Source organism: Sceloporus occidentalis, unplaced genomic scaffold (genome assembly GCF_023333645.1).
Source record: "Sceloporus occidentalis isolate IW3139 unplaced genomic scaffold, rSceOcc1.0.p SCAF_120, whole genome shotgun sequence".
Classification (NCBI taxonomy): Eukaryota; Metazoa; Chordata; class Lepidosauria; order Squamata; family Phrynosomatidae; genus Sceloporus; species Sceloporus occidentalis.
This window is the reverse complement of record NW_028317100.1, coordinates 2,959,690-2,982,095: the sequence shown is the minus strand read 5'-3', so window position 1 is coordinate 2,982,095 and position 22,406 is coordinate 2,959,690. Positions and strand designations below refer to the sequence as shown.

The 22,406-nt window shown below is 43.4% G+C and overlaps 2 pseudogenes; both read right to left on the bottom strand.

The window, feature by feature from the left end:
- Positions 1–4,314: 4,314 nt before the first annotated feature.
- On the bottom strand, positions 4,315–5,253 carry LOC149282288 (acrosin pseudogene; annotated as a pseudogene).
- Positions 5,254–13,467: 8,214 nt separating this feature from the next.
- LOC149282287 (acrosin pseudogene) lies at positions 13,468–14,406 on the bottom strand (annotated as a pseudogene).
- Between the last annotated feature and the right edge of the window lie 8,000 nt (positions 14,407–22,406).

The window sequence follows — 22,406 nt, the reverse complement described above, 5'->3', positions numbered from 1 at the left end:
TTGGCCACGAAGAAGAATCCAGCCCTGGCAGGCGAAGAGGATGGGCGAATGAAGCCTTTGTCTAGGCTTTCCTTGATGTATGTTTCAAGGGCTTTGTTCTCCGGTTCGGAGAGAGGGAACGTTCGACCCCTTGGTGGGTTGGACCCAGGTAACAGTTCGATGGCACAATCGTAGGGCCGATGTGGTGGTAACTTCTCCGCATCCTTTTTGGAAAACACATCCAAGTAGTCCCAGTAGTGTTTTGGTACCAGGGTTCTGGGGTCTGTGGGTGTGATCTCAAGGACGAGATTGACTCGGCGACAGGGCACGACACAAGACACATGGCACCGGTTGCTCCATGCCAGTATGTCTCCTCTGTCCCAATCGATGTGAGGGTTGTGTTGACGTAGCCAGGGATGTCCCAGGATGAGAGAGGCATGAGGAGACTTGATTATCTCGAACGTGAGCTGTTCCTGGTGGGTTACCCCCACCAGTAGGGTTAGGGGTATGGATTCCTGTGTCACGAGCCCTGATCCCAGAAGGGAGCCATCAACGGACACCACCAGAGAAGGCGTGTCTTTGGTGCGAAGCGGTACGTGATTATCCTTGGCCCACTGGAGATCCATGAACATGCCCGCAGCTCCGGAATCTATGAAGGCGCGGGTGGTCACCACATGATCCTCCCAGCGGATGGAGATAGGCACCGTCATTCGAGTAGCAGGAGGAAAAGTAAGGCGATATGTGCTTAGGGTGCCTTCTCCGGTACAACCTAAGCGTTGTCTTTTACCGGCCTGGTGGGACAGGAAGACAAAAGGTGGTCGGCTTGACCACAGTACATACATAGTCCCTGTGTCCGTCTGTGCTTCTTTTCAGCCTCGGACAGTCGACGAACGTTCCCGATCTCCATGGGTTCATCGGCAACGGACGACGGGGGCGTAGAGGATGAAGCTCTTGCGAGACCGGAGGCAAATAGTCCTGTTTTTCTTCCGCGGCTGTGGTCTTGCAACCTCTCTTGGATACGTTTATCCACTCTTAGACACAGGGCTATGAGATAGATCCTCGAGATCTGTGGGGGTGTCGTGGAAGACGAGAGCGTCTTTGATCTTCTCGTTGAGACCGCGTTTGAAGGCGGCCTTGAGAGCGCCCTCTTCCCAGTTGGTCTCATGGGCTAGGGTGCGGAATTCCACGGTGTATTGAGCCAGGGTTTTGCGGCCTTGGTGAAGATCAAGCAACGAGGACTCTGCAGTCTTTTTACGACCAGGAGCGTCAAAGACGGTTCGAAGAGCTTCCATAAAAGCGGGACAGTCCTCAAGGAGGTATGATTCTTGTTCAACAAGGGGAGATGCCCATAGCAATGCGTCACCTTTCAGAAGTGAAATAATGAACGAGACCCTTTTGGAGGATGTCAGGAACGCTTGGGGATGGTTCCGGAAGTGGAGCATACATTGGTTGAGGAAGCCACGGCACTCCTTCGGATCCCCAGAATATTTATCGGGCAGAGGAAACCTTGCGACGGCCCCCGTGTCCTCGTATGAGGCGTCTCTGCGATGAGGAGAACTCACGGTAGGTAGCGATGTCAAGGAACGTAGCAGGCCTGTCATGGCGTCGACCTTTTGCTCCAGGGATTGGAGTTGAGCAGCCTGGGCGGCGAGACGCTGGTCCTGGAGGTCCTGACGTGCTTGCAGCCGTGCCATATCCGCGGGATCCATATATGACCCGTTCAAAATTGTCACGGGGTCAGGTAGCGGGGGAGGATCCAACTATGCAGATATATGGACGTAGCGTAGTCCAGTCAAAAGAGCAACGGCAAACAGCGAGGTCAAAACGTATCCGAGGTCGAGGCAGACAGATAAGAGGCAAAACGGTATAACAGGTCCGAGGTCGAGGCAGGCAGATCAGAATCGTAGTCAAAAGAGCAGGCAAGGGTCGGTACACAAGGCAAGATAATGTCACAAGGAACAGCACACCCCAAAAAGCAATATACTTTGAACGGGTACAGAAGATAAAACAAATGGCCTTTAAATAGGGAATGCCTACTCACAATGAGGCCGCGGCGTGCCGTGCGCGGCGTGCGTGTCGTGCGCCGCGTGACGTCATCGCGGCAGTCATCCGATCCGCGATCCCGGTGGGGGGAGGTGGTGACGCGCCTGCACGTCCCTGGCGAGCAGGCGCAAGCCCGAGTGACGACATGGAGGCAGGACCTCGCCGCGACCGTACGGCGTCGGCGGCTTCGACGGGCGCGCCGCCGGGATCCCCTGGTGACACTCAGCCAACATCGGGTCGCGGCGGGGGCGGAGCCGCGACCCCGACGTGACCGTGCGGCGTCAGCGGCAGGACGGAGGGAGCTGCCACGAGCACGCGAGGTAAGTGCGGCTCTCGTGACAGTTTTTAGGTTTTGGTTGGGTTTTTTTTGCAAATTAAAAGACAACAGGTAGCGTTTTGATATTTTTCAAAAACAGGTTTTTTTCATACTTGGTCACCCTGTCCTCATGCAACGGTTTGTCAGGTTGTTTTGGGGCTAAGAAGCCACATTTGAGGTGTAAGTTTGTTTTAATTTTAGCATCTGGTCGGTCTGAGCTCAGGTCCTATTTGGGACATCTATGAACCCGGCAAATTCAATTTATACCAAACCATACATTTTTATAAACATCACTGGAGAATTATTTTTACAGGTTATGTCAGGGTCCACTTTTCTCTGCCTGAACCATGGCTTAATTATACATCAGGCATATCCATGTGCTACCACTAGTGGCCGCCCTCCTGCCTCTGGAGTGCACAGAACCAGATTACCAGGCACAGCTGACCCTCATTACCTGAGTGAAGCCCTGCCTTTATAAGACCTGCCCTGCCCTTCAGTCAGGGCCTTGGCATTGATGTTGAAGGACTGTTTTGCTCTGAACCAGTACCTCCACCTCCACCTCCACCTCCACCTGCGCCTGCACCTCCACCTGCACATGAGCCTGCGCCTGCACCGTTACCTGAGCCTGTGCCTGCGCCGTTACCTGAGCCTGTGCCTGCGCCGTTACCTGAGCCTGCGTCGTTACCTGAGCCTGTGCCGTTACCTGAGCCTGTGCCTGCACCGTTACCTGAGCCTGCACCGTTACCTGAGCCTGTGCCTGCACCGTTACCTGTGCCTGTGCCTGCACCGTTACCTGTGTCTGTGCCTGCACCGTTACCTGTGCCTGCACCGTTACCTGTGCCTGCACCGTTACCTGAGCCTGCGCCGTTGCCTGGGCCGTTACCTGAGCCTGCGCCTGGGCCGTTACCTGCGCCTGGGCCGTTACCTGCGCCTGCGCCGTTACCTGCGCCTGCGCCGTTACCTGCGCCGTTACCTGAGCCTGTGCCTGGCCCTGTATTGCTCTGTTGCCGTCCGCCCCGCCAGTGGGCCTCCGTTGCCGTCCGCACCGCCAGTGGGCTTACCTGCCAGTGGGCTTACCTGCCAGTGTGCCAGTACCCGAGCCTGTACCTGCGCCTGTACCTGCCGTTCGTGACGTGACCTGCCCTGCATGTCATTGGTCATTAAAGGGTTAAAATAAGGAGACCATAACCAGAGTGAAGCGTAAAATAAAGATGCAAAAGATTGGAAAAATATAAAAACTGGTCTGGACACTTAATGCAAACATGGTTCTGAAGTGGTCATTGACGACGTGTTGAACGTTTGTTCGTCATAAAATTCTACTCAACCACTTTATAGATTTTTTACAAAAACATGATTCCTTAAAAACTGGTTCCATAATCACATAGATGGGTACAATTCTGCAGTAGAGAGAACATTTCTTTGATAAAATATGTTATGAACAATGCAATTTACAACTAGTTAAGCAATAAGTGCGAACCTGCTGTCCTATTGCTGTTTCATAGATAACTCTGTTTTGGAGCTATTTATTTATTTTTACCTTGAGAGTCTTTTTTTTCTTCCTACTTTACATAATACAGTATATGTTTTTCTTTTTGGTTTTTTTCTCCTTTTTACCATAAGATATTGAAAGCCCATAAACAGCACATGAAAAATGTATTAATTTGCAAACCCAGTATTAGATTTTGCAGATCAGCAGAAGAATAGCCAGACCACAAGATTTCAATATTTACCGGGTACCTTGCTACTTCACAAAAGAAAGACTACGTCCAATGCCCCTGCTTGATCTTAGGTAATCTATACGAAGTTTTGACTATATCGACAGCGTTTTATAATCATCACAATAACACGTCTTATTGATGCATTTCTATTTATTAATATCTTAACTTATACAACTAATGCCTAACACTCTATATGGTTTGCAAATCACAAATAGATGGTTCACCATTGATTTAAAGTTCTTTTCCATTCTGGACCATCTAAAATAGACCAATCTTCTTGCCGACGTTGGTGATAATTTTGGCAAATTTTTGCCAGATGTTTTTCTCCACGGCTCTCTTTTCAATCTTTTTGGATTTATCGATGTGTCCATAGATCCAGTCGAGATAGTGCTGCGTTGAAGTGTAAATTTGAGGGCTTTGCTTCTTGCTACAGCTGGAGCCCCAGCTGTTTATGCCAACCAGAGTATAGAACTTGGTTTTGCTTCTTTTGCACATCAAAGCTCCTCCATGGTCGCCGTGGCAGCTATCGATGCCTTCCTGTTCATTTCCCGCACACAGGTTGTACTCACTCACAGCACCGTTGTACCAGCTCGGGCGGTTGCAGCGTTCAACAGAAATCAAATTTACCTTGGTTTCCTGAAAGATGTTTGATTGCGCAGTGGATCCTTCTTTGATGACACCCCAGCCTGCAGCGTAGCAGTTATCCATGTTACTGAGAATCGCTGCTTTGGGTGGAAGGCAGGCAGGCTGAGTATTCGTGTCAAAGAAGATTGGCGTATTCAGCTGGAGTAAGGCAATGTCATTGTATTCAATTGCAGGGTTGTAGTCCTCATGTTGAATTTTTTCTTTTATGGTTCGGATCTGAGCATCTGTCCCCGGGTCCGATAGTGGGTTGGCACCAACCACAACTCTCCAGAAAGTCAAATCATCACCGCGATGCTTAAAACAATGGGCAGCTGTGAGAACCCACAAATGATTCAGAACCACCCCTCCGCATGAATGAAAATAATCACCATTAATGCCTTCCTGGATACTAACTATCCATGGCCAGTCAGTAGGCTCTCCAAACTTGGCCCCTACCACACGAGGGCCATTGGCTTCATTCACTAGGGGTCTGTTCCCACATTCTGCATATTCAAAGTTCTCCGATGCACTGATCAGAGCACATATAAAAACAAGAATCACATACAGCTTCATGGTTAGACCGTCGCTGTCTACTAATGCAACAGAATGCACAGAATATAGCTGAGAGAATAATGACATCATAAAGGCAGAAGCATCTATCGAGGTCACAATAGAACTGAAGCATGAAACACAGGCAAACCGAGGAAGGGGAAAAACAATTGATTAAATAAATATAATATAAATAACTAAACAAAACATGTAAAAATAAAATACAAATACAAAATTACTGGAAACTTTATTGTAGCTATTTATTAAAAGTCAAAATTAACTATTATTAATATCACCCTAAACCAATCAAAGAAACATATAAAACTGTTGATCATATGCTGCCCAAATTCATATATTCCCAGTTATAATAACTCACAACAGTGTATCCTTTGTAGAATTGATAGTAAAGCTGTTGCCTTTCAGTATAAAACTGTAGGATACATTGTTTGTAAATAAAGGCTGCTGGATCCAAGACCACGGTCTCTGCGAGGAACACCCACAGTATTAGTAAACGGGGTCCAAAACCGATGCAAACGATGTTTCCGATGCAAAAAATGTCTCCGGTTATGATATATGTGAAACCAGTACTAGCTAATCTTTCCCATTCCGTTTGTGCCGTCTTCGACTGTTACGTGGGAAGTCAGCTGACCAACTGCCATTGTCCTTCCTAAACTAATACTGCCTAACACACAGTTAATAATAATAATAATTCTTATTTTTGTAGCAGAATCACGGTTTAATATGACAAACGACATTCCAACAAATCTACACACTTCATTCAAATTGCTTAGGAAATTAACCCAGAAAGGGTTTAATCCAAATGCTACTATATATATATATATATAATTTTGTCCTTTTGTGGACAAATTACCCTCATATGTAAAGGATAAAATCGCGCAATACAAAAGCTTTCTAAAATAAATATAATTTGAAATACAATAAACGTCTAATACTAAATGACAGACTATAGAAGAAAAGGCTGTATAGAAAGAAAGCCCCGTCTGTCTTAAAAAACGGTATATAATATGTGTGGGTACTTTTAATTGGTTAAAAGGGGAATTATGGGTGAACAAAGATATGCTAAAAAATGGCAAAAAAAGCTCCTGTCATTTAGGGGAGTAAACCCCTGTGTCATGAAGGGGTTAAAATTAGTTGGACGATCTGAGACATTTAGGTGTGACAAATATGCAAAAAGAGAAGAAATCCATAATTCATAAATACTTCGTCACAGCACAGCGGTCCATCCTCGCGGATGATTGATCAATGTTATTTTGTTGGAAATGGTCTTCAACATCAACGTCCTATAGATACGCAACTGTTTTAGGGGCTTTGTGGTGATTTCCCGCGGGGCCCCCAGAAAGCAGGGCGCTGGGGCAACTGCCCAGTGTGCCCATAGGTTTAGATTGGAGTTCCAAATTCGGTGGGGGGGGGTAAAAGGGGGGACAAGGAACATTATTGATAAACAAGTGTAAATACCTTATAGGAGTTGCATGTTTTAGAAGTTACATCTTCCATCGTTGCAGATATCCACATGCACTTAGATTCTGATGCTCCCGGTCTTCTGGGTGGAATTTAGAACTTTTTTTTCCTTTTGAGGGTTTTTAATTTTAACATGCAAATGTGATACCATTACAATTTTAGAACTTTTTTGAAGAACAGACGCACCAGAACTTTGGTTCCAGCCAAGAGTTCTCCAAACTCACCTGCAGCATGCGGCTGCCGGCTGGTATGAAAACTTATCTACGTCATAATCATCCAGCCGATTCAAGTGTACGTACTGCAGTCCTATATACAGTAGGTAGCGTTTGATTTTTAATAAAGATTAAAACATCTACCTGCAAAGCCATGTGATTATGCCCTGGATACTGCATGGTCCATGGGGTCTGTGTGGTGGTGCTGGTCTTTCTATCCTATCTCCCAAGTACAGGTGGATGAGCCAGCCGGTTCTACGGTACAACTGTTTGTGAACATTGTTATTATCTGAAATACTAAACAAGAAAAGAAGTTTCTTCTTGAATTGATGGTCAGAGCCGGTCATTGGACTGGACCCGACACACGCTCACCCAGAGGGAGTTTGCCCCTATGTGCTGGAATTACTTTCACACCTCCAGTAATTCATAGAATTTGTGTAGAATCAACATTTACAAACTTGTCAACCTTTTATGTTATGTTGCAAGTCTTTTTAGGCAACAAATAAGCAATTTTTCCAAGTTAATGATTTTGATTCAGATGAGTTTATTAATATTTAAACTTTTCTTGCTCCAATTTTCCTCAGGGTTAAACTTTTGTTCTGTACGCCTCTAAAGAAACATTGTGTTATGTGAGGTGGAGCTGATGCTTCACTTGTCTCGGTTTTATTTTCATCTTTCAGAGCTCTTTTGAGGAATGTCATTGGAGAGAACTGGAAGAAACTCACGAGCGCCAGGCTCAGCTCCTTCAACATGGCGTTCTGGGTAAAGGAGCAGCTCACATGATCACAGCATATCGGGTGGCGACAAATGGAACATCTAGCACTTGTATGCTGACATCATGAGCATTTATTTCTACATTTCTAATATTTCTAATAATTCTAAAATATAGTTTTCTATTTATGAAACGTGTCTCATGCATTATCGCTTTGCATTAGGGCTTGACAAATCCACTTCATACGAAGCAGGCAGTCCTCAAAATCCACAAACTCAGAGCTGCTGCACTACTACCTTTAGGTGAGATGACCCTGTTGAGCTCCAGGCAGTATCTGTATAGAGCCAGTAGATCCCAGGACGCACTGTGATCTGGTCAGACTGGTCACAAGCGTCACGGCGAGAGATTTTGTATCTCACAAGACGGTGGTGTCCTTTAAAAAATAAACAAATTTCCAAGAGGTAAAGCATTCAACCATGCAAGTCAATGGAGCACAGCTTTCTAATGTGATTAGTAAAATATTTATTTTAAACATGGAAAAAATAAAAATAGCTAAATAATTCAAATTCAAAATAATTATGCAGTGATGTCACCATCGGGGGAAAAAGGAAACATTGACATCACGGTACAAAGCAAATACATAAAAAAGGAATCATAAAAGGGGTTCAGATACATCTCTGTACAAAATCATACAAGAATTTGAAGACATGTCCAAGTAAATACAACCAGGTGGAGCATTGTAAAGTATATATATATAAAAATAAAAGATCGACAAGCGCGAATTGCAACCCGCGAAAGCCCCCGCCACCGTGGCCCGCACCTAGAAAGAGAAGGGAAAAAGGGGGACAGAGATGGGGGTAAGTGAAGGGGGGGTAAGCAAAGAGAGAGGAAAGGGAAAAGGGATCAGAATAGAAGGAGGTAGTCTGCACGCCTTTGGTGAAAGAGGGCCTAGAGCCAGTGGGGTCTGCCTATCATTACATTAGGAGCTCCGCCAAAACCGTAGAGGATTGGAAGGCTAACCAGCATGTCCAAACCCCTGTATATGCTTCCATCCTATCAGAGGACAAGTGGACCAATTCTTCCATCATCCTCGATGGAAGGAAGGGGCCTCAGGACGTCTCCAGTATAAAGGAATTAGACAACGAGCAGCATTAAGAAGGTGTCATATAATAGAGCGTTTCATAGACGTTAAAGATTTCTCAGATTGAAGGAGGCCAACAGTTTGTATGACAACTCCTGATCCCTTGTCACGGACCGGGTTATCAGGTCTGATAGGAACCCAGGTGCAGGGGATACGAGGGGCTCTGTCTGTACCCCACGATGCATGATGGCTTGGGGTTGGTACAGACGGGCGCAGGAAATAAATCACAGACAGAAGATGCTGATAATAGTTGTATTGCAGATGATGGTACAACAACATATACACAGGAAAAGTCTCTTGGCTGGAAGCCGTCTGGATTGGGCACACACGGCAGGAAGCCCTCTGGATGGGGCACACACGGCAGGAAGCTCTCTGGATGGGGCACACACGGCAGGAAGCCCTCTGGATGGGGCACACACGGCAGGAAGCCCTCTGGATGGGGCACACACAGCAGGAAGCCCTCTGGATGGGGCACACACGACAGGAAGCCCTCTGGATGGGGCACACACAACTGGAAGCCCTCTGGATGGGGCACACACGACAGGAGCAGATCAGGAACCATACAGGAGCAGATCAGGAACCATACAGGCAGTCCTAAAAGGTCAATGTCAAGGCCCAGACTGAAGGGCTGGGCAGGTTTATATAGGCTGGCTAAATCAGGTAATGGACCTGATAATCAGTCAGAGTTCAAACAATTCCAGACAGCGAAGGGTGAAACGTCACATCCCTATTGCTATTCTCCCAATGTTCCTCCTTAAGGTCTATCTGTAGAGCCGTCTCCCACTTACCTACATGAGACGGGAGGGCAGGATATACAAGGAGAAGGAGCAGGCCATATAACAGGGAGATGCCATGGGCAAGACTGAAGCCACTTTTATGTCATTTGAATTATATGATGTTTGTGTAGATATTTCAGCAGTTATACAATTCCATTTTTAGTTTATCATGCTGCGGTATTGTACCATAGACAACAGCACCTTCAGCACACCAAGACATTTTGGTCAATTCTCTGCTTCCAACTTTGTGGGAACAGTTTGTGGAAGATCTTTTTCTTTTCCAGAATTACTGAACCCCGACGCACAAATCAAGCTCCGTAAAGCCATACGTCTCATCCAACATCAGTGCCTGACCTCACAAATGCTCTATCATGTGGAAAGCCTTCCCAGAAGAGTGGAAGCTGTTTTAGCTTTAAAGAGGGAACAACTGCATATTCATATGTATTTATAATGCAATGTCATAAAAGTTTCTGTAATGGCCAGGTGTGCCAATACTTTTGTCCATATAGTGTATATGCAGTGTAAAAAGAGATTGCAGGTTGTTATGAGGGCTTTCAAGAATCTCCCATGCTATATGGAGAACATGATACAACAAACATCTGAGATAATGGGGAGGAATAACCATACAGATCAAGGGAAAAGGATGTTAATATGGCTGCTCAAGCAATATTCACAGAGATAGATTGCATTATTTAGATATAAACTGCTAATGTCTACCTCCAGAAAAACTCCTCTGGGTGTTATTGGCAATAAATATCACTATACACATAAAGCCAGCAGTGTCACCTTTTTTAATGGAAGATCTAGGCTTGTGGTTCTAAACTGATTGGCAGCTGGTTGGGAAACCCTTTGCATGAATTCTAACTCCAAGCTGTATTTGAAGAAGCAGCTATTGAGAACGAGAATCTGAATCATTCATCCTTGCATACTATTCTGACATCTGTATATATGTCTGTGCGTAGTATATATAAAGTTGGTGCCTTACACTGCCACCTGGTGGTGAACTTTGGCCATGTTTCTGTCAACTTCCTGTTCCAGGTTATTCCACTGTAAGCTAGTCTGAGGAGAAGACAGTTAGAGCAGTGATGAGCTCTCCCTTTTTCTTACACACAGGCCTTGGAAATATAACTCTTTTTACAAAAAATAAAATCAAATAAAAAGTAAAGTCAGTAAGAATCCAAACAGTACCATTGCTTCCTGGGTTTTTATTGAGTAGTTGTTCGCTGTCTGCCAAACCTTGTACTAGTAATACATCGTGGGGGCAGAACACATACCATGGAAACAATCATTTTTTTTCAACTCCATAATTATTCCTCCCCATTAAATTAGTTCTATTCTTTTGTTATGTCCCTGATTGCTGTTGGTTTTGCAGACAGCCCTGAGCGGGGACAGGAATTTCATTACAGGACTTTGGTTATACTAGTTTTGTCACATTTTCCTACAGACACCAGATATCCCAGGATGAACTTTTGAATCAAACACTGATTAAAACACAAAAAGTGAATTTAGTAATGAAGTAATGATTAATGTCATGGAGGCAACCCTCCTTTGTTTTAACACTGTTGCAGTACTTGTGTTTAGCTGTAATTTTCTTCTCTCTCATTATATATATATTGTTATTTTCAGGAGATACCACTGTTTTGATTACATTATCTAATTTACTATACAAACACTTATTGACTTTATTGACTTTTATTTTTTAACCTACAAAAGTTAATGGAAAAAAAACATTAAATAGATTGTAATATCACCGACAATACCCGTTGTTTTTAGTTTTTTAGTGTTTTCATATTTTTCAAAACCTGTTTTTTTCATACTTGGTCACCCTGTCCTAATGCAAAAGGTTGTTTGGGGGCTAAGAAGCCACATTTGAGGTATAATATTTTTTTAATTTTAGCATCTGGTCGGTCTGAGCTCAGGTCCTATTTGGGACATCTATGAACCCTGCAAATTCAATTTATACCAAACCATACATTTTTATAAACATCACCGGAGAATTATTTTTACAGGTTATGTCAGGGTCCACTTTTTGCTGTCTGAAACATGGCTTAATTGTACATCAGGCATATCCATCTGCTTCCACTAGTGGCCGCCCTCCTACCTCTGGAGTGCTCAGAACCAGATTACCAGGTACAGCTAAGCCTCATTACCTGAGCCAGCACCTGCACATGAGCCTGTGCCTGCACCGTTACCTGAGCCTGAGCCTGCGCCTGCACCGTTACCTGAGCCTGCGCCTGCACCGTTACCTGAGCTTGTGCCTGGCCCTGTATTGCTCTGTTCCCGTCCGCCCCGCCAGTGGTCCTCCGTTACCGTTCCGCCCCGCCAGTTGACCTCCGTTCCTGTCTGCCCCGCCAGTGGGCTTACCTGCCAGTGTGCCAGTACCAGAGCCAGTACCTGAGCCTGTACCTGCCGTCCGCCCTACCAGTGGGCTTATCTGCCGTCCGCCCTGCCTCAGCTCCCCTGTCTTTGCCTCAGCTCCCCTGTCTCTACCTCAGCTCCTTTCTATTCCGTTTTCCAGTACTGCTAATCTGTCTGTACCTATCTACCCATCAATATGCATAAAGGGGTACAGACAGACTTCCCCGTATCCCCTGCACATTGGCTCCTACCCGACCTGCTCGCCCGGGTCCTGACAGGTTACCGCTTTCTAACTTAATTTTAAGTCACAATGTGGCAGGCAAGCCATTGTTTTTTTTTTTAATTCTCGTGACGTGCCCTGCATGTCATTGGTCATTAAAGGGTTAAAATAAGGATACCATAACCAGAGTGAAGCGTAAAATACAGATACAAAAGATTGCAAAAATATAAAAACTGGTCTGGACACTTAATGCAAACATGGTCCTGATGGGGTCATTGACGACTTGTTGAACGTTTGTTCGTCATAAAATTCTACTCAACCACTTTATAGATTTTTACAAAAACATGATTCCTTAAAAACTGGTTCCATAATCACATAGATGGGTACAATTCTGCAGTAGAGAGAACATTTTTTTGATAAAATATGTTATGAAGAATGCAATTTACAACTAGTTAAGCAATAAGTGCGAACCTGCTGACCTATTGCTGTTTCATAGATGATATTTTCTTTGTATGGAAAAGGACAGAAATAGAATGATTCCAATAATTGGGGCATTAAACTTCTTACCAATATAAATAAGAGTAAAATACAATTTCTTGATCTTGATATCTTCATATAGAACCAACAAATACATACGACTACATACTTCAAAAAAGTGGACGTAAATATCTTTTATAGATAATTCTAGATGCCGCTTTGCACCTTAAATTAACAATGTCCTCAATGAACAATTCTGCAGGATGAAAAGAAATCATACTCAGGAAGATGTTTTAAGATTAAACCTCTTTCCGTTCTTTGATATTTAAATCCAGACGCATAAATGAATGTGTCAGGACTCGGGCGATCAGGTCGTGCAGGAGCCCATGTGCAGGGGATACTTGGGGTTCGGTCTGTAACCCACGGTGCATGATTATGCAAACAAAGACACCACAAGCTGGAATCCAGGTAATGCAGTGTATTTTATGTATATAACAGGACCAGCAAATAAGGGTAATACAGTCTAAGCAAGAAACCGGACGTATGGCAAAATAAAATACCGGTAATAAGTCTTTTGGCAGGGAGCCCGCTTGGAAGGGCATGTAAGGCAGGGAGCCCGCTTGGAAGGGCGCGAAAGGCACAGAGAACTACGTCCAATGCCCCTGCTTGATCTTATTTAATCTATACGAAGTTTTGACTATATCGACAGCGTTTTATAATCATCACAATAACACGTCTTATTGATGCATTTCTATTTATTAATATCTTAACTTATACAACTAATGCCTAACACTCTATATGGTTTGCAAATCACAAATAGATGGTTCACCGTTGATTTAAAGTTCTTTTCCATTCTGGACCATCTAAAATAGACCAATATTCTTGCCGACGTTGGTGATCATTTTGGCTACTTTTTGCCAGATGTTTTTCTCCACGGCTCTCTTTTCAATCTTTTTGGATTTATCGATGTGTCCATAGATCCAGTCGAGATAGTGCTGCGTTGAAGTGTAAATTTGAGGGCTTTGCTTCTTGCTACAGCTGGAGCCCCAGCTGTTTATGCCAACCAGAGTATAGAACTTGGTTTTGCTTCTTTTGCACATCAAAGCTCCTCCATGGTCGCCGTGGCAGCTATCGATGCCTTCCTGTTCATTTCCCGCACACAGGTTGTACTCACTCACAGCACCGTTGTACCAGCTCGGGCGGTTGCAGCGTTCAACGGAAATCAAATTTACCTTGGTTTCCTGAAAGATGTTTGATTGCGCAGTGGATCCTTCTTTGATGACACCCCAGCCTGCAGCGTAGCAGTTATCCATGTTACTGAGAATCGCTGCTTTGGGTGGAAGGCAGGCAGGCTGAGTATTCGTGTCAAAGAAGATTGGCGTATTCAGCTGGAGTAAGGCAATGTCATTGTATTCAATTGCAGGGTTGTAGTCCTCATGTTGAATTTTTTCTTTTATGGTTCGGATCTGAGCATCTGTGCCCGGGTCCGATAGTGGGTTGGCACCAACCACAACTCTCCAGAAAGTCAAATCATCACCGCGATGCTTAAAACAATGGACAGCTGTGAGAACCCACAAATGATTCAGAACCACCCCTCCGCATGAATGAAAATAATCACCATTAATGCCTTCCTGGATACTAACTATCCATGGCCAGTCAGTAGGCTCTCCAAACTTGGCCCCTACCACACGAGGGCCATTGGCTTCATTCACTAGGGGTCTGTTCCCACATTCTGCATATTCAAAGTTCTCCGATGCACTGATCAGAGCACATATAAAAACAAGAATCACATACAGCTTCATGGTTAGACCGTCGCTGTCTACTAATGCAACAGAATGCACAGAATATAGCTGAGAGAATAATGACATCATAAAGGCAGAAGCATCTATCGAGGTCACAATAGGACTGAAGCATGAAACACAGGCAAACCGAGGAAGGGGAAAAACAATTGATTAAATAAATATAATATAAATAACTAAACAAAACATGTAAAAATAAAATACAAATACAAAATTACTGGAAACTCTATTGTAGCTATTTATTAAAAGTCAAAATTAACTATAATTAATATCACTCTAAACCAATCAAGGAAACATATAAAACTGTTGATCATATGCTGCCCAAATTCATATATTCCCAGTTATAATAACTCACAACAGTGTATCCTTTGTAGAATTGATAGTAAAGCTGTTGCCTTTCAGTATAAAACTGTAGGATACATTGTTTGTAAATAAAGGCTGCTGGATCCAAGACCACGGTCTCTGCGAGGAACACCCACAGTATTAGTAAACGGGGTCCAAAACCGATGCAAACGATGTTTCCGATGCAAAAAATGTCTCCGGTTATGATATATGTGAAACCAGTACTAGCTAATCTTTCCCATTCCGTTTGTGCCGTCTTCGACTGTTACGTGTGAAGTCAGCTGACCAACTGCCATTGTCCTTCCTAAACTAATACTGCCTAACACACAGTTAATAATAATAATAATTCTTAATTTTGTAGCAGAATCACGGTTTAATATGACAAACGACATTCCAACAAATCTACACACTTCATTCAAATTGCTTAGGAAATTAACCCAGAAAGGGTTTAATCCAAATGCTACTCTATATATATATATATATATATATATATATATATATATATATATATATATATATGATTTTGTCCTTTTGTGGACAAATTACCCTCATATGTAAAGGATAAAATCGCGCAATACAAAAGCTTTCTAAAATAAATATAATTTGAAATACAATAAACGTCTAATACTAAATGACAGACTATAGAAGAAAAGGCTGTATAGAAAGAAAGCCCCGTCTGTCTTAAAAAACGGTATATAATATGTGTGGGTAATTTTAATTGGTTAAAAGGGGAATTATGGGTGAACAAAGATATGCTAAAAAATGGCAAAAAAAGCTCCTGTCATTTAGGGGAGTAAACCCCTGTGTCATGAAGGGGTTAAAATTAGTTGGACGATCTGAGACATTTAGGTGTGACAAATATGCAAAAAGAGAAGAAATCCATAATTCATAAATACTTCGTCACAGCACAGCGGTCCATCCTCGCGGATGATTGATCAATGTTATTTTGTTGGAAATGGTCTTCAACATCAACGTCCTATAGATACGCAACTGTTTTAGGGGCTTTGTGGTGATTTCCCGCGGGGCCCCCAGAAAGCAGGGCGCTGGGGCAACTGCCCAGTGTGCCCATAGGTTTAGATTGGAGTTCCAAATTCGGTGGGGGGGGTAAAAGGGGGGACAAGGAACATTATTGATAAACAAGTGTAAATACCTTATAGGAGTTGCATGTTTTAGAAGTTACATCTTCCATCGTTGCAGATATCCACATGCACTTAGATTCTGATGCTCCCGGTCTTCTGGGTGGAATTTAGAACTTTTTTTTCCTTTTGAGGGTTTTTAATTTTAACATGCAAATGTGATACCATTACAATTTTAGAACTTTTTTTGAAGAACAGATGCACCAGAACTTTGGTTCCAGATCTCCAAACTCACCTGCAGCATGTGGCTGCTGGCTGGTATGAAAACTTATCTACGTCATAATCATCCAGCCGATTCAAGTGTACGTACTGCAGTCCTATATACAGTAGGTAGCGTTTGATTTTTAATAAAGATTAAAACATCTACCTGCAAAGCCATGTGATTATGCCCTGGATACTGCATGGTCCATGGGGTCTGTGTGGTGGTGCTGGTCTTTCTATCCTATCTCCCAAGTAGAGGTGGATGAGCCAGCCGGTTCTACGGTACAACTGTTTGTGAACATTGTTATTATCTGAAATACTAAACAAGAAAAGAAGTTTCTTCTTGAATTGATGGTCAGAGCCGGTCATTGGACTGGACCCGACCCACGCTCACCCAGAGGGAGTTTGCCCCTATGTGCTGGAATTACTTTCACACCTCCAGTAATTCATAGAATTTGTGTAGAATCAACATTTACAAACTTGTCAACCTTTTATGTTATGTTGCAAGTCTTTTTAGGCAACAAATAAGCAATTTTTCCAAGTTAATGATTTTGATTCAGATGAGTTTATTAATATTTAAACTTTTCTTGCTCCAATTTTCCTGCAGGTTAAACTTTTCTTCTGTACGCCTCTAAAGAAACATTGTGTTATGTGAGGTGGAGCTGATGCTTGACTTGTATCGGTTTTATTTTCATCTTTCAGAGCTCTTTTGAGGAATGTCATTGGAGAGAACTGGAAGAAACTCACGAGCGCCAGGCTCAGCTCCTTCAACATGGCGTTCTGGGTAAAGGAGCAGCTCACATGATCACAGCGTATTGGGTGGCGACAAATGGAACATCTAGCACTTGTATGCTGACATCATGAGCATTTATTTCTACATCTGGATAAAGTTAATAATACTAAAATATAGTTTTCTATTTATGAAACGTGTCTCATGCATTATCGCTTTGCATTAGGGCTTGACAAATCCACTTCATACGAAGCAGGCAGTCCTCAAAATCCACAAACTCGGAGCTGCTGCACTACTACCTTTAGGTGACATGACCCTGTTGAGCTCTGAGCAGTATCTGTATAGAGCCAGTAGATCCCAGGACGCACTGTGATCTGGTCAGACTGGTCACAAGCGTCACGGCGAGAGATTTTGTATCTCACAAGACGGTGGTGTCCTTTAAAAAATAAACAAATTTCCAAGAGGTAAAGCATTCAACCATGCAAGTCAATGGAGCACAGCTTTCTAATGTGATTAGTAAAATATTTCTTTTAAAAATGGAAAAAATAAAAATAGCTAAATAATTCAAATTTAAAATAATTATGCAGTGATGTCACCATCGGGGGAAAAAGGAAACATTGACATCATGGTACAAAGCAAATACATAAAAAAGGAATCATAAAAGGGGTTCAGATACATCTCTGTACAAAATCATACAAGAATTTGAAGACATGTCCAAGTAAATACAACCAGGTGGAGCATTGTAAAGTATATATATATAAAAATAAAAGATCGACAAGCGCGAATTGCAACCCGCGAAAGCCCCCGCCACCGTGGCCCGCACCTAGAAAGAGAAGGGAAAAAGGGGGACAGAGATGGGGTAAGTGAAGGGGGGGTAAGCAAAGAGAGAGGAAGGGGAAAAGGGATCAGAATAGAAGGAGGTAGTCTGCACGCCTTGGGTGAAAGAGGGCCTAGAGCCAGTGGGGTCTGCCTATCATTACTTTAGGAGCTTCGCCAGAACCGTAGAGGATTGGAAGGCTAACCAGCATGTTCAAACCGCTGTATATGCTTCCATCCTATCAGAGGACAAGTGGACCAATTCTTCCATCATCCTCGATGGAAGGAAGGGGCCTCAGGACGTCTCCAGTATAAAAGAATTAGACAACGAGCAGCATTAAGAAGGTGTCATATAATAGAGCGTTTCATAGACGTTAAAGATTTCTCAGAGTGAAGGAGGCCAACAGTTTGTATGACAACTCCTGATCCCTTGTCACGGACCGGGTTATCAGGTCTGATAGGAGCCCAGGTGCAGGGGATACGAGGGGCTCTGTCTGTACCCCACGATGCATGATGGCTTGGGGTTGGTACAGATGGGCGCAGGAAATAAATCACAGACAGAAGATGCTGATAATAGTTGTATTGCAGATGATGGTACAACAACATATAAACAGGGAAAGTCTCTTGGCTGGAAGCCGTCTAGATTGGGCACACACGGCAGGAAGCCCTCTGGATGGGGCACACACGGCAGGAAGCCCTCTGGATGGGGCACACACGGCAGGAAGCCCTCCGGATGGGGCACACATGGCAGGAAGCCCTCTGGATGGGGCACACACGACTGGAAGTCCTCTGGATGGGGCACACACAACTGGAAGCCCTCTGGATAGGGCACACACGACTGAAAGCCCTCTGGATGGGGTACACACAACTAGAAGCCCTCTGGATGGGGCACACACGACAGGAGCAGATCAGGAACCATACAGGAGCAGATCAGGAACCATACAGGAGCAGATCGGGAACCATACAGGAGCAGATCGGGAACCATACAGGAGCAGATCAGGAACCATACAGGAGCAGATCAGGAACCATACAGGAGCAGATCAGGAACCATACAGGCAGTCCTAAAACGTCAATGTCAAGGCCCAGACTGAAGGGATGGGCAGGTTGATATAGGCTAGCTAAATCAGGTAATGGACCTGATAATCAGTCAGAGTTCAAACAATTCCAGACAGCGAAGGGTGAAACGTCACATCCCTATTGCTATTCTCCCAATGTTCCTCCGTAAGGTCTATCTGTAGAGCCGTCTCCTACTTACCTATATGAGATGGAAGGGCAGGATATACAAGGAGAAGGAGCAGGCCATTTAACAGGGAGATGCCATGGGCAAGACTGAAGCCACTTTTATGTCATTTGAATTATATGATGTTTGTGTAGATTTATCAGCAGTTATACATCTCCATTTTTAGTTTATCATGCTGCGGTATTGTACCATAGCCAACAGCACCTTCAGCACACCAAGACATTTTGGTCAATGCTCTGCTTCCAACTTTGTGGGAACAGTTTGTGGAAGATCTTTTTCTTTTCCAGAATTACTGAACCCCGACGCACAAATCAAGCTCCGTAAAGCCATACGTCTCATCCAACATCAGTGCCTGACCTCACAAATGCTCTATCATGTGGAAAGCCTTCCCAGAATTGTGGAAGCTGTTTTAGCTTCAAAGAGGGAACAACTGCATATTCATATGTATTTATAATGCAATGTCATAAAAGTTTCTGTAATGGCCAGGTGTGCCAAAACTTTTGTCCATATAGTGTATATGCAGCGTAAAAAGAGATTGCAGGTTGTTATGAGGGCTTTCAAGAATCTCCCATGCTATATGGAGAACATGATACAACAAACATCTGAGATAATGGGGAGCAATAACCATACAGATCAAGGGAAAACCATGTTAATATGGCTGCTCAAGCAATATTCACAGAGATAGATTGCATTATTTAGATATGAACTGCTAATGTCCCCCTCCAGAAAAACTCCTCTGGGTGTTATTGGCAATAAATATCACTATACACATAAAGCCAGCAGTGTCACCTTTTTTAATGGAAGATCTAGGCTTCTGGTTCTAAACTGATTGGCAACTGGTTGGGAAACCCTTTGCATGAATTCTAACTCCAAGCTGTATTTGAAGAACCAGCTATTGAGAACGAGAATCTGAATCATTCATCCTTGCATACTATTCTGACATCTGTATACATGTCTGTGTGTAGTATATATAAAGTTGGTGCCTTACACTGCCACCTGGTGGTGAACTTTGGCCATGTTTCTGTCAACTTCCTGTTCCAGGTTATTCCACTGTAAGCAAGTCTGAGGAGAAGACAGTTAGAGCAGTGATGAGCTCTCCCTTTTTCTTACACACAGGCCTTGGAAATATAAGTCTTTTTACAAAAATAAAATCAAATAAAAAGTAAAGTCAGTAAGAATCCAAACAGTACCATTGCTTCCTGGGTTTTTATTGAGTAGTTGTTCGCTGTCTGCCAAACCTTGTTCTTGTAACACATCATGAGGGCAGAACACATACCATGGAAACAATCATTTTTTTTCAGCTCCATAATTATTCCTCCCCATTAAATTAGTTCTATTCTTTTGTTAAGTCCCTGATTGCTGTTGATTGGTGCAGACAGCCCTGAGCGGGGACAGGACTTTTCACTACAGGACTTTGGTTATACTAGGTTTGTCACATTTTCCTACAGACACCAGCTACCCCAGGATGAACTTTTGAATCAAACACTGATTAAAACACAAAAAGTGAATTTAGTAATGATTAATGTCATGGAAACAACCCTCCTTTGTTTTAACACTTTTGCAGTACTTGTGTTGAGCTGTAATTTTCTTCTCTCTCATTATATATATTGGTTTTTTTTCATAGATACCACTGGTTTGATTATATTATCTAATTTACTATAAAAACACTTATTGACTTTATTGGCTTTTATTTTTTAAGATACAAAAGTTAATGGAAAAAAAACACTTAATAGATTGTAATATCACCGACAATACCCATTGTTTTTAGGTTTTGGTTGGTTTTTTTTTGCAAATTAGCATTTTTTGCAGGTAGCATTTTGATATTTTTCAAAACCATTTTTTTTTCATACTTGGTCACCCTGTCCCCATGCAACGGTTTGTCAGGTTGTTTTGGGGCTAAGAAGCCACATTTGAGGTGTAAGTTTGTTTTAATTTTAGCATCTGGTCGGTCTGAGCTCAGGTCCTTTTTGGGACATATATGAACCCGGCAAATTCAATTTATACCAAACCATACATTTTTATAAACATCACTGGAGAATTATTTTTACAGGTTATGTCAGGGTCCACTTTTCGCTGCCTGAACCATGGCTTAATTATACATCAGGCATATCCATCTGCTACCACTAATGGCCGCCCTCCTGCCTCTGGAGTGCTCAGAACCAGATTACCAGGTACAGCTGACCCTCATTACCTGAGTGAAGCCCTGCCTTTATAAGACCTGCCCTGCCCTTCAGTCAGGGCCTTGGCATTGATGTTGAAGGACTCTGAGCCAGTACCGCCACCTCCACCTCCGCCTCCGCCTCCACCTGCGCCTGCACATGAGCCTGTGCCTGCACCATTACCTGAGCCTGTGCCTGCACCGTTACCTGTGCCTGCACGTTACCTGTGCCTGTTCCTGCAGTGTTGCCTGTGCCTACACCGTTGCCTGTGCCTGTACCGTTACCTGAGCCTGCGCCATTGCCTGGGTCGTTACCTGAGCCTGCACCTAGGCCGTTACCTGCGCCTGCGCCGTTACCTGAGCCTGCGCCGTTACCTGAGCCTGCGCCGTTACCTGAGCCTGTGCCTGACCCTGTACTGCTCTGTTCCCGTCCGCCCCGCCAGTGGGCCTCCGTTGCCGTCCGCACCGCCAGTGGGCTTACCTGCCAGTGTGCCAGTACCCGAGCCTCTACCTGCGCCTGTACCTGCCGTTCGTGACGTGACCTGCCCTGCATGTCATTGGTCATTAAAGGGTTAAAATAAGGAGACCATAACCAGAGTGAAGCGTAAAATAAAGATACAAAATATTGAAAAAATATAAAAACTGGTCTGGACACTTAATGCAAACATGGTTCTGAAGTGGTCATTGACGACGTGTTGAACGTTTGTTCGTCATAAAATTCTACTCAACCACTTTATAGATTTTTTACAAAAACATGATTCCTTAAAAACTGGTTCCATAATCACATAGACGGGTACAATTCTGCAGTAGAGAGAACATTTCTTTGATAAAATATGTTATGAACAATGCAATTTACAACTAGTTAAGCAATAAGTGCGAACCTGCTGTCCTATTGCTGTTTCATAGATAACTCTGTTTTGGAGCTATTTATTTATTTTTACCTTGAGAGTCTTTTTTTTCTTCCTACTTTACATAATACAGTATATGTTTTTCTTTTTGTTTTTTTTCTCCTTTTTACCATAAGATATTGAAAGCCCATAAACAGCACATGAAAAATGTATTAATTTGCAAACCCAGTATTAGATTTTGCAGATCAGCAGAAGAATAGCCAGACCACAAGATTTCAATATTTACCGGGTACCTTGCTACTTCACAAAAGAAAGACTACATCCAATGCCCCTGCTTGATCTTAGGTAATCTATACGAAGTTTTGACTATATCGACAGCGTTTTATAATCATCACAATAACACGTCTTATTGATGCATTTCTATTTATTAATATCTTAACTTATACAACTAATGCCTAACACTCTATATGGTTTGCGAATCACAAATAGATGGTTCACCATTGATTTAAAGTTCTTTCCCATTCTGGACCAT